The sequence below is a fragment of the Vigna unguiculata genome, chromosome 8, assembly GCF_037176805.1.
Source record: "Vigna unguiculata cultivar grain cowpea cultivar isolate G323 ecotype 2 chromosome 8, ASM3717680v1, whole genome shotgun sequence".
NCBI classification, from domain to species: Eukaryota; Viridiplantae; Streptophyta; class Magnoliopsida; order Fabales; family Fabaceae; genus Vigna; species Vigna unguiculata.
In genome coordinates this window covers 18,938,002-18,949,105 of record NC_140799.1, presented here as the reverse complement: position 1 = coordinate 18,949,105, position 11,104 = coordinate 18,938,002, and the positions used below count along the sequence as shown (strand labels likewise).

General features: G+C 36.8%; 1 long non-coding RNA gene across 4 annotated transcripts; it reads right to left on the bottom strand.

Annotated features, from left to right (window-relative positions):
* Positions 1–1,084: 1,084 nt before the first annotated feature.
* Positions 1,085–3,338, bottom strand: LOC114195420 (uncharacterized). Of its 4 annotated transcripts, none has more exons than XR_014984113.1 (4): positions 2,858–3,197; positions 2,023–2,174; positions 1,777–1,931; positions 1,085–1,264 (listed from the first exon to the last, which is right to left on the bottom strand). It is a non-coding gene; the product is annotated as an uncharacterized LOC114195420 (long non-coding RNA). The 4 variants fall into 4 exon arrangements; XR_003606480.2 differs by lacking the exon at positions 1,085–1,264 and adding an exon at positions 3,204–3,338 and having other exon boundaries at positions 1,641–1,931; positions 2,858–3,011; XR_003606479.2 differs by lacking the exon at positions 1,085–1,264 and having other exon boundaries at positions 1,641–1,931; positions 2,858–3,011; positions 3,085–3,293.
* Between the last annotated feature and the right edge of the window lie 7,766 nt (positions 3,339–11,104).

Below are 11,104 nucleotides of genomic sequence, written 5' to 3'. Positions count from 1 at the left end.
ACTTTAAATTTACTTTTTCCTTTTATTTTGTTTTACACATACAGTTAACAATCAATGCCCACTAACGTGTAAGCGTCTTAAAGATCACATTTGTTATTTTTTATTTATTAATTATTAGAATGAACTAAGCCTGTTCTAACACAATTCGTCATAAAGACCCAACTTTAAAAAAAAAACAAAAATACTAATTGTTAGCATCGGTTAGGCCTTTTTCATGTGACTCTTTTAATTTTTTTAATTTAATAATTAATTCTTTTGAGTTGGTCTAGCTCTCTCACTACAAAAATAATTATTTTTAGTGAGGGTTATATTTGGCGTTTCTGGGGGTTTTAACCCCCACTAATGGGTTTACCAGGGGTTTGCAATTCCCCTGGAAGAGCCAGCGTGGCTAACAGATTACTGGGGGTTTTTAGCAACCCTTGGTAAAGTGCAACTTACTGGAGGTTTTTGAACCCCCGCTACTGTTTGGGGTTTTTTAAACCCCCGCTAATGCCTGAGGTTTTGAAAACCCCCACTATTGTCTAGGGTTTTTGAAACCCCCACTATTGCTTGGGATTTTTGAACCTCCGTTATTGCTTGAGATTTTTAAAACCCCCGCTATTGCCTTCACGTGATCAATATTGTATTGTATTAGATTCTAAACATTTCATAATAAGATTTTATTAAATTGATTTTGCATCAAGAGATAAATATTAGGTGAGATAAATTTCAAGTATGTAAGAATTATGAAATGAGATAAATTTCAAGTATGTAAGAATTAAAGTATTCGTGTTTCTGATTTTAGTTCAGTATTCAATATACTTCATGGAACTTTTCTTCTCAGAGATTCATGTTTCTGATTTTAGTTCTTCTAGTAAAAAAATTCCTAAAACTAGCAATTATCACATCACAAAAATGTTAAATGAAATAGGGCAACTTAACGCACTAAATACTCACGCGAGCATCAAATTTACATAAATAATAATACAAAAAACAGTAATAGAATCTTCTATCACAAGATAATATACAAAATCAAAGTTTCATCTGCTTAAAAGTAGCGGTTTGGTAAAGTTGGTAAATTTTAAACATTATAAATTTTTGACTTAGTTAAAAATCTTAAAATCTTCCAAATCCATTACAGTTGCAGAAGGATCATGATGGATCATGTAAGAAAATAAAGAAGACTAAAATGTTAGTTTCTACAATACTATGTTGGATTCTGATGGAGGAAAAACAGGAACAACTACGCACGTTAGGTCTGTAGGCTTCATGAATATCTCTACTTCTGGGGCACGATAAAATGTAAATTTTGCAATTATATCACCATAAATTAATCACATTGATGCCAAAGTTAAAACACACCCATTTCTGAAAAATTCATATATCAAAAGTGAGTTGCTTAACAACTAGTTTAAAACAAAATAATAAGATATATGTATATATAATAGATGAGTGAGGGTGGTAGCGTTTTGTTGCAGCTTTACCGAATCCATTTGAATATGTGTACCTCTTAAGTAAAATATTTTTCACTTACAAAATTAAACCACACCAACTGGGTTGGGATAATATATAGAACATACCAATAAGATTGACAATCAAGCAAAGGTGGGATTTTGAAGTATTAAGGAAGAACTTAAAGATAGAAAAAGGTAAAGGGGTCATTAGAAGCTAAATGAACATATTCTTCTAGAAATTGAATATACATTCACAGGAGAGTTTTTACATAAAATTATGAAATTGCTTACAGAAACTAATTTCACTTCAAATATCAAAATGAGAGATAAGTGTGAAATATACCTTCCATTATATTCCTTCTGTGACGGAGCTGATTAATAAGAATGAATTTAAAATTTGCAAATTTTTCCCATCTCTGAGGCATACTAGCAGCACCAGAATTCCAAATAAATTGACAAACACTCACTTTATTCCCTTTTGGATATATAAAAACCCTCCTAAAAATAAAGTGAAAAAACTTAATTAGAAAAACAGATGAAATCATAAGAAAGAGAAACATGTAGAGTAGACAGGAATTGAATGAAGCACCATGAGTGGCCATCGAGAGTAAACGTATCCGAGTACAATTCCTCAGAGTCTAATGTGGAGAAATTGGTAATGGTCCATGTAAACTTCCCAAACACTTCCATCTTTGAATTCGGATTCACCATTTCAGTAACTTCTAGGCTTCAACTGTAACACTGATAAAACAAACATTATTTTGATTTTCACTTAGGAAGATCAAAACGAATGTCAATATAAGAGTGCATAATGAAGTCAGATAAGAAGAACCAAATGTGACAACTGTTGGTTGTCTGAAAAACATAGAAGGCTTCAACATAAAAGAAATAAACAATCTAAAATGAATCTAAAACGAATCACAGATCATGAAATGATCAATTTTGAGCTACTTGGCTCACTAAACAATCTAAAACGAATTAGGCTAGAGAGAATTTTCATTCCTTCCTTTGTCATATTGAAGAATTTTATAAAGTTATCCTTGTACATGTGTGATAATACAAGACAAGCTTTCAAAAACAGTAACATGATAATGTCAGATGCTTTTCCAAATCTAGAGGACTTGAATATTGAGTATAGCAAGAATATGGTTGGATTGCCTAAGGGGCTGTGTAATATCACTTCCTTGAAGATGTTGAGTATTAGTAATTGTCATAAGCTTTCTGAATTGCCCTAAGAAATTGGAAACTTGGTCAATTTCAAACTCCTAAGGCTGAGTTCTTTTACTGATTTGGAAGGGATACCAAATATAAAAAAAAGTACAATTATTCAAGAGAGGAAAAAAACAAAGACCAGCCGTGATTCTGGAAGGCATAGTTACACCGTGAAATTGAAGCAATCGTAAATCATCAAAATAGTCGTGTACCTTCGAAGCAACGACGAACCTGTGAATTGGTTGGGAACCTGCAACACGCTGTGAACATTCAACCATGAAAACTTCACCAGAGCAACCACCGTTAACCCACGACACAGACACCATAGAACCTAAAACACACCATAGATATCGAAGCAAGACACATCTGAAAAGAAAAATCCGCTGAGATTTAAGACGTGAGAAATTGAGAAATCAAAAATGCAATTGAAACCGTTTACCAATTAAATGTTGGAATTCAAAGATGCAAGAGCGAAATTGATGACGAAGGGTCGCGAGCATTAGAGAGTGAGATTGTATTTCCTTTAAAAGACGAAGACTAAAAGAAATTAGATTTTACCTGAAAATGAAAATGAGCAAGAATATATGAAAAATAAATGCAAAAGAGGTAAAGTAAAAATAGGCAAAGCTTGAAATTTCTGGCAGTTCTTTAAAAACCACTGGCACATATAAGGGGTTTAGAAAAACCTCCATTATGGGATGGTCTATCAGGGATTATTACAACCTCCTTTAAAAAACCCCATCTAAAATATAATTTTTTTTGTAGTGTCTCGACAGAAATATTTCTTAATTCTTTTATTAATTTATCAACTTTTGTGTCGGTCAAGCCCTTTTTAAGTGTCCTTTTTAATTTTTTTAATTCAATAATTAATTTCTTTACGTTAGTTCTTGAGAGAAATGTTTTTTAATTTTTATTTTATTATATTATACCATTAGTTAGGCCCTTTAATTATAAAACATTAACAATGGAGCATCGATCCAACCCACTCTTACTATGATTCCTTCAATTTTTTATTTTTATTATATTTTTTTATCGTCGGCCAAACCTATGGTTTTAATATTTCATAAAGTATTTGTTATTTATCATAATTGCACTTTTTGTAATTATTTTAAGGTTAAATTATGTAATTTGTCCCAATTTTTTAAGAAAATTTTAAATTGGTCTCTTTGTTTTCTGTATCTCAAATTAGTTCCTATCATGTAAATTTGATGCAATAAGGTCATTTTTGTCAGTACTGCAGTAATAACATTAAAGAGGTTTCACGTGTCAGTTTGGTTTCTTTTTTGTAAATTTACTTTTTTTATTCTTTTAAAAAAATAAAAATTTGTCATGTATCAAGCTAACGTCGTTCTACATGGTAGTGATGGTGTGATGTGGTAGTGACAGTGCCACGTGTCATTGTCATGCCAGGTTTCATTATCTTAGTCCGAATTTCATTCCTGTATTTTTATTGCCTAAATTCAGTAACAATTTTTTTTTTAAATTAAGAATTTTCTCTCTCTTCAAGTTAATACAAATATTTTTTATTAAAATTGATATTTTTATTAAATTTTAACAAGATTAAGTTTATTTATATTTATATCTTACATTAAAATTTATTTAAAATTCTTTTCAAATTTCAAATTTATTATTTTAAGTTATTATAAAAAAATTAAAAATTATTTTAAAATTTTACATTTGAATTTTAAACTTTTTATTTTTAAAATGTAAGGGCCACATATATTCTGCCCCTTTTATTTTAAGGGCTACCTCAATTTATTGGGCCTAAGGGTTGGCCCAAAAGGAGAATTCATACCTAATCTGCCCTAACCCTAACCATTCTGCTCACTTTCAGAAAACAACCCCTTTGTCCTAAGAGTTGCAGTCGTCTCCGTCTATTAGGGTTTGGATCTTCACCACCTTCGAGCTAGTTTAGTCTCGTTCTCTGAGTCATGTAAGTTACTCCTTAGCTCATATTAGTTCTTCTCCAACTATATTTTCATAATCCTAGTTAGGGTTTCGTGGTAACCTTGTTACTGTTCTGTTCCACCGTTTATTTCCAATTACTTGGTCTGTCCGTAGGACTGTGGTGCTCGTTGTTGTGTATCAAAGTTCCTGCTAACTCTTTCCAAGTAAGGGAAGCTAGGGTTCATGCTTTTATTATGTTTTTCTGCTTGAGCCACTGTCATTTCTCTATGTATGCCTTGTGTATTGATGTGAACTTGTGAGATGCACTATTGGATTGCTTGGATCCCGTTGTGTGACTATTGCACGAGAGAACAATGGTGGGCACTGGTTTTCTCGCCTAAGCAAGCATGTCTCGCCTAGGCGAGATTAACAGAGGCTCGCCCAAGGTATTTTACGCGAGTAGTCGCTCAAGCGGCCAACTCTGTTTTTGAGCGAGAAAACGTCTCACTCAAGCGAGATAGGTCTCGCCTAAGCGAGAATACGCGTAAGTTCACTATTTCCCTTTTCGGGCCCTCGCCTAGGCGAATGGGGCTCGCCTGAGCGAGAGGACTCTCTCACCTGAGCGAGATCCTTCTACCTGAGCGAGGAGCTGGGCGATTAGTGCGTTTGTGTTATGGTTTTCTTGGTTTGGAAATGATAGTCATATGTTTGGACTGATTATACATTTTAAAGCATGAATTGAGTGATTTTGTATGAGTGAGATGAACTATGGATTGTGGCTTATGAGTTTAACATGAATTGAATATGATGAGTTGGATGTGGATTTGATATGAGATATGGAAATGGTTCATGGGTGAGAAATGATGAATTTTAGGTATAACCCTGGCATGTGTTTTAAATGAAATGGTTGGTATTAAAGTGGCATGGTATTGGTATGAGGGGAAATTCTATATTCATGGATTGGGAAGAATGAGTTGGTATGGATTCCACATGTGACATGAATAAGGATTGGTTTCAGAGGTGGGCTTGATGTAACATCCCTAAGGAATATTACTTTGATAATACCATAAGCAATTAAATAAAAGGACATAAATACGATAATATAAGTAATTCCTTATTTATAAACACATGTTCCCAAAACGTGGGAAAATTAAAATCGCAAAGTTTAATACATTGTAAATGTTCGCAGTCAAAATTATTACAAATAAAAAAGCCCAAAATAGCTAATGTTCAAAACATAAAAACATAAAAATCTCAATCTTCGAAAAGCCCATATGATCCTGCTCTCTAGTCTCAAGCGTCTCCTGGCTCACTTGTCAAATCATCTGCTCCTGGATAATAAATCATCTGATCATCGCCACACACACACAAATAGGGTGAGCTATGCATATAAAAACAAATTAAATGTGATACCCATCCCAATAAAAAAATTACTGATATATGTTAATTACAAATTATCCACCCCTGATCTCAGATTTCTTCCTGAGTCCTATGCATGAAACTAGGTTTTGGCACTTCCCTGTGCTCCCACGAACCTAACCCTTTCGTGGTCCAACCCTACGAGCCAATCCCGCTCATAGTCCTGCCCTACAGACTCCTCATCCGTAGTAAACATCCAAGTCATCTCAACTTGGACCCTGGCACGCACGCAATAACCATACCATGGACTCCTCGCCCAATAGTAGCCAACGGGAACCAGCTGGTTCCATGCCCATCGTGCGCTCGACGCATGCAATCACCATACTAAGGACTCCTCGCCCGTTAGTAGCCAACGAGAACCAACTGGTTCCATGCCCATCATGTATCCCCACCACCAAGCACATCCCAGACCCCTATTGGACTTAGTCCATCAAGCCCAAGCATAAAAGAAGTGAACTTATTCCTTCAAGTCCACTAATCAAGCAACAACCAATTATACAGCCACAAAAACCGCCTGGCACCGCCTAGACACCGCTAGGCGGATACTGGCAGAAAACTGCCCGGAGGTCACACTCCCACCGCCAGGCGCCGCTGACAAAACAGAGCCTGTAATTCTCTGTCACCACCTGGCGGACACAACCCTGCCGCCAGGCGCCTCCTGCAGGCAGTGGCCACTGCCATTGGTTTAAGGCACTACCGCCTAGCGGTCTGCCCCGCACGGCTAGGTGCCATACCAGTAGCGAAATGCTACTGGTTTTTGACACTTTTTATAGGTCTGAAGACCTCAACTTGCAATACTAATTCCACACACCACTCATAGTATTTAAGACATATCACCAAAACTAAAACACACTTAGTTCAATCAATTCATGGCCAACTCAAATATTATCATGTCATAGCATACCTCATTTAATTCTCAAACCGAACAAGCCACAAATAACAATAGTATCCCTACCACTTATTCTGTGAACATTACCATACCCAAAGTATTGCCATATACCCAATTAATTTTTGTACCCATCATTTTCCCTTTTAATTATCTTAAACTAGTTCTCATACTCAATATAACTCGGTTTCTAAACTCTTACACTTTTATTCATTCCACCCCAATTTGATCAGTATTTTACATATACTTGGACACCCAAACTATCATAGCAGCTACCAACATGTAAGAAACACCCCATGCACACATTTAATCTTCCATTTATTATTTAAATATCCTAGATAATAAAATCCATCCCATCTCAAAATACTTTCAATAAGAACCCCAAATCAATGCGCCCATGGCAAGGCATCATGTAAATTAACCCCAAGCATCCAGCATCACAGAAACACCCAAAATCCGCAAGAACTGGACAAGCCAGTTCGTATCGCCTTGCGGGCAGCACCTTGCCGTCAGGCAATGCATGAAGAAAACCAAGTTTTTGGGTCCTGAACGTATGAGTCGCCTGGCGGTCTTTCAACACCGCCAGGCGATTTCTAGGAAAAATTCAAAAAACTGCAAAAAAATCATAAAACGTAGGAAACACAATGCAATTTCATCACACATGGCATAGTTTATCATATCCAAAATAAAACCAACATAAACAGCTCCCCTAACCTGGATTAACGCTTTCCTTGCTCAAAATTTGACTTCTTGAAAACTCCAATGTTCACCAATATCTTCCTCCCAAATTACCCTCCTAACTCAACTTGCCTATCACTCCAGAAACTCGTCCCTCTCTGAACTCTTGGTCCTCACCATACCTCCTCCAATTCCAGCTAACCAAAACCCTCCTTTTTACCACTAATGAGCCTTATAATGGTGGTTTAATAATGCTTGATGGTTGAAAACGAAATTAAGATTTGTTGGCAGTGTTGATTACCCTTCAATTGCATGATACCTTCTGCCTTTTCAGCCATCCTTGGCTGCTAAGTTTACTAGGGTTTCCTTTAACCTTTCAAATTCAAGACAAACCTAAAAATAGCAAAAATAAAGTTTCATTTGAGTCTCTCTAAGGTTTGAACCCACACCCATGCAATTGCCACTCAATGCCAAACCATTCAACCAATTCATATCTCATACTAATCAATACAATTCAATTATTATAAAACTCCACAACATGTTTGATACACATAAAAATAATACTAATTTAATAACACACAAAAATAGCATACATAGGACTCGAACCCAAGTCCTCTCACACAATCAAAGTACTCTCAACCACTTGAGCTAGTACTTTTCCATGTCACACATTCTGTATTTATTACCTTAAAGATTCTATTTACCCGCATTTAATTAAATAATTATTTAATTAATTATTTAATTTTTCCCGGGTCTTACACATGAGATTTATATGCATGATAAGTATTCATTTATTGTTTGATTATGATTGGTCTATGGTCAGTACGTAATTCCATGAGCCTCTAGGTGAAACCTCATGGTGGTGCTTCAATGGTCGGAACGTAATTCCATGACCCCTGTTAGTGGAAGTTCATGGTGGTGCCCTATCTATATAATTTGGAAGGATTCAAGGTAAGGTTGCATCCTGACGCTCTAAGGAGTCAATTAGTCTCACATAGAGCGGACTAACTGATGGAGGCGTGGTTCGGGATCGTCACACGGTTTTCAGAGCAGTTGATGGGATCATGCCCAAGACCTTTAAAGAGATCTCGGATTAGCTTTAGATCATAGAATAGGAACTCTTATAATTCTTGTAATGTTTTTGTTTGCGCTTTACCAGACCTTTAGTTATGTTGGGCCTTTTTGGTGTTTCGGCCCATAGTATATAAGCCATTGTGAGAAACATTTGTATTCAGATTTGAGTTTTATGAAACAGTGAGTTTTCTCTCAAGTCTTGAGGTTCTCCTCAGAACCACTGATCCTTATCTTTGAATCTCTGATTCAAAGTGGCGGATCTTCCTCACTTATCTTGGAATCTCCTCCAAGTGGCGTGATTTCCTTCCGTTCCGCAAAAACCCCCAATCGACGTCCTCCATTTTCCCCCTTTTCGTTTTAGGGTTTATACCCATTTTCGTTCTAGATGAATTCCTCCCCAAATCCGAGACGGTCCTTCATCATCTGGTAATCAGAGCTCGGTTGATTCTCTTTCGAGTCGTTTCGGATTTTCATTTGCATTTGTTCGCGTTTTGGTTCTCGTTGTTTGCTTCTCACGCATTGCTCTTGTGAGCTCCGAAGAATTTCTGGCGGAAAGCGATCATTGTTCCTCTTTCGATGTGAACTATAATCAAAGACCATGATAAGAAGTGGTGAATGAGTGTGCCCAACCGGTTTGAAGAGGTCATGGTCACTATTTTGCTGATTCCGTGTGTGGTTGAGCCAAAGGAAGATTGGAAAAAGCAACATTTGGTAGGTCAATTCAAAGGATGCGGACGGTGTTATTTCTGGCAAGATGTGGTGCAGCAGAAACCCATTTGACAATAACCCGTTTATGGCTTAATTTAGTGCAATTTTTAGTTTGGAGGTGACAACCACCGATCTCACTATCCCAGCAACCAGTTTCCTTTTCACAAGTGTCAACAATCATTGTCATCCAGCAGCTTTGTGTGGTCCACTCAGTGCAAGACACTAAATCAAGCAGGTTTTCAAGCGGTGCATATAGGGTAGTGGATGCATACAAGGTGTTTATGGAAATGCTTCAGAGAGATTACAGCTTGGATTTGTTCTAGCATGGTACGAAATTTGGTTTGGATTGATATTCTTTGTTGCTGTATAGTGAGGTAGTAGTATCACTTGTTTGCTTCATGCGGGAATGTTAGTGATATCAAGAAGTTAGGCCATCCCATTATCTCACGGTTGAACAAGTTCTAAAGCGGTGGATGCAGGGAAATTGGATGTGTTTCTGACAACCAGCATTTATTTTGAATTTGTGGGCAACCGTTACACACTTTTGGGATTTAAAGCTGAAGTTTTTTTGTTTGGCCTCATTACTTAGGTGCAACAATTGATTTGGTGTGGTTTGGAGGTGGCATGGTTGAAGTTGACATATGGAGAAGTGAAAGAATCCAATACTGCTCCATTGACCAGCGGTGGGCACTAGAAGCATCGAGCATGAGGTGTGAGCAATTGGCCACATTTTTTTTATTCCAAGCGGTGCAGCAAGCATTGTAGCACCAAATACGTGAAAATTGGTGCAGCGTGTTGTATGAATGATTTGAATTGATGGACTTTAAAAGCAGCTAGAACAATCACCCAACTAGAACAAGAAGCTGCAATATTTTGAATTGGCTTGGTGGCAATCTTCTTTTGATGCAGAACAGTTTTGTCCAGTCGGTGCTGCAGATTGGTGTGCATTCAGTTTGAGTTGTTTATAAGGAAATTGTAATGCAGGAAAAACTGCCTAATCATCCAATCTACTGGTGCCACGCTAGAAGGAGCTTGAGGTGTTGTTCTTGAAGGATGGAGTTTGGAAAGGTGAACTGGTGCAGTAAAAAGGCTAGCCAATCTGACCGAACGCATGGTGTGCTTTCTTATTAAGCTGAAGTTTTATTCTTTGATCCATCAAATATTTTGTTCCAGAGTAGAGATGCCAAGTGGTGCGATGATTTTGTTTCATTAGTTGATCAATTGGAAAACTCACGGTATACCAAAATATAGAAAAAAATATTTTCTAACGTTAGTGCAGCATACACGTGGTTCATGGATTGCTAAAATCATCCAAAGTTGCATGAAGTATTAGCATTGGTGGCAGCGTTTTTAATCTAATTTAAAAGGGCTGGTCTAGTTAATGACTGGTTGTGTGAAGTTGCTGGCTGAGTCAAATAATTAGAGGCATAGACAAAAATTTTGTCTGAAGCAGTGCAGTCCGAGCAGCAAAGTTGCGTTGTAGTCTCTCTCGGAGCAATATAATTAGAACAAGCAAATTCATCCACACTCCCAAACTTCAAGCGGTGTAGTAAATTTTTTTCTTGAATTGGTGCATTGGGCTTAGTTTCGTGTGCTGTTTGGAGCAGTAAACACTTTGGGTGCAGTTTCGGTGCAGATTTTGATTTAACAGCAGCATTTAGTGTAGTGAACGTGGTTTAAAAAAACTCATGCGGTGGTGACTTATGGAGCAACCAATTGGAATTATCACAAGCCATTAACTACACCATGTTCCAGTCCATGCAAGTCTAAGGTGGTGGCCTAGTTTAATTGGTGAAACTAAAAACTG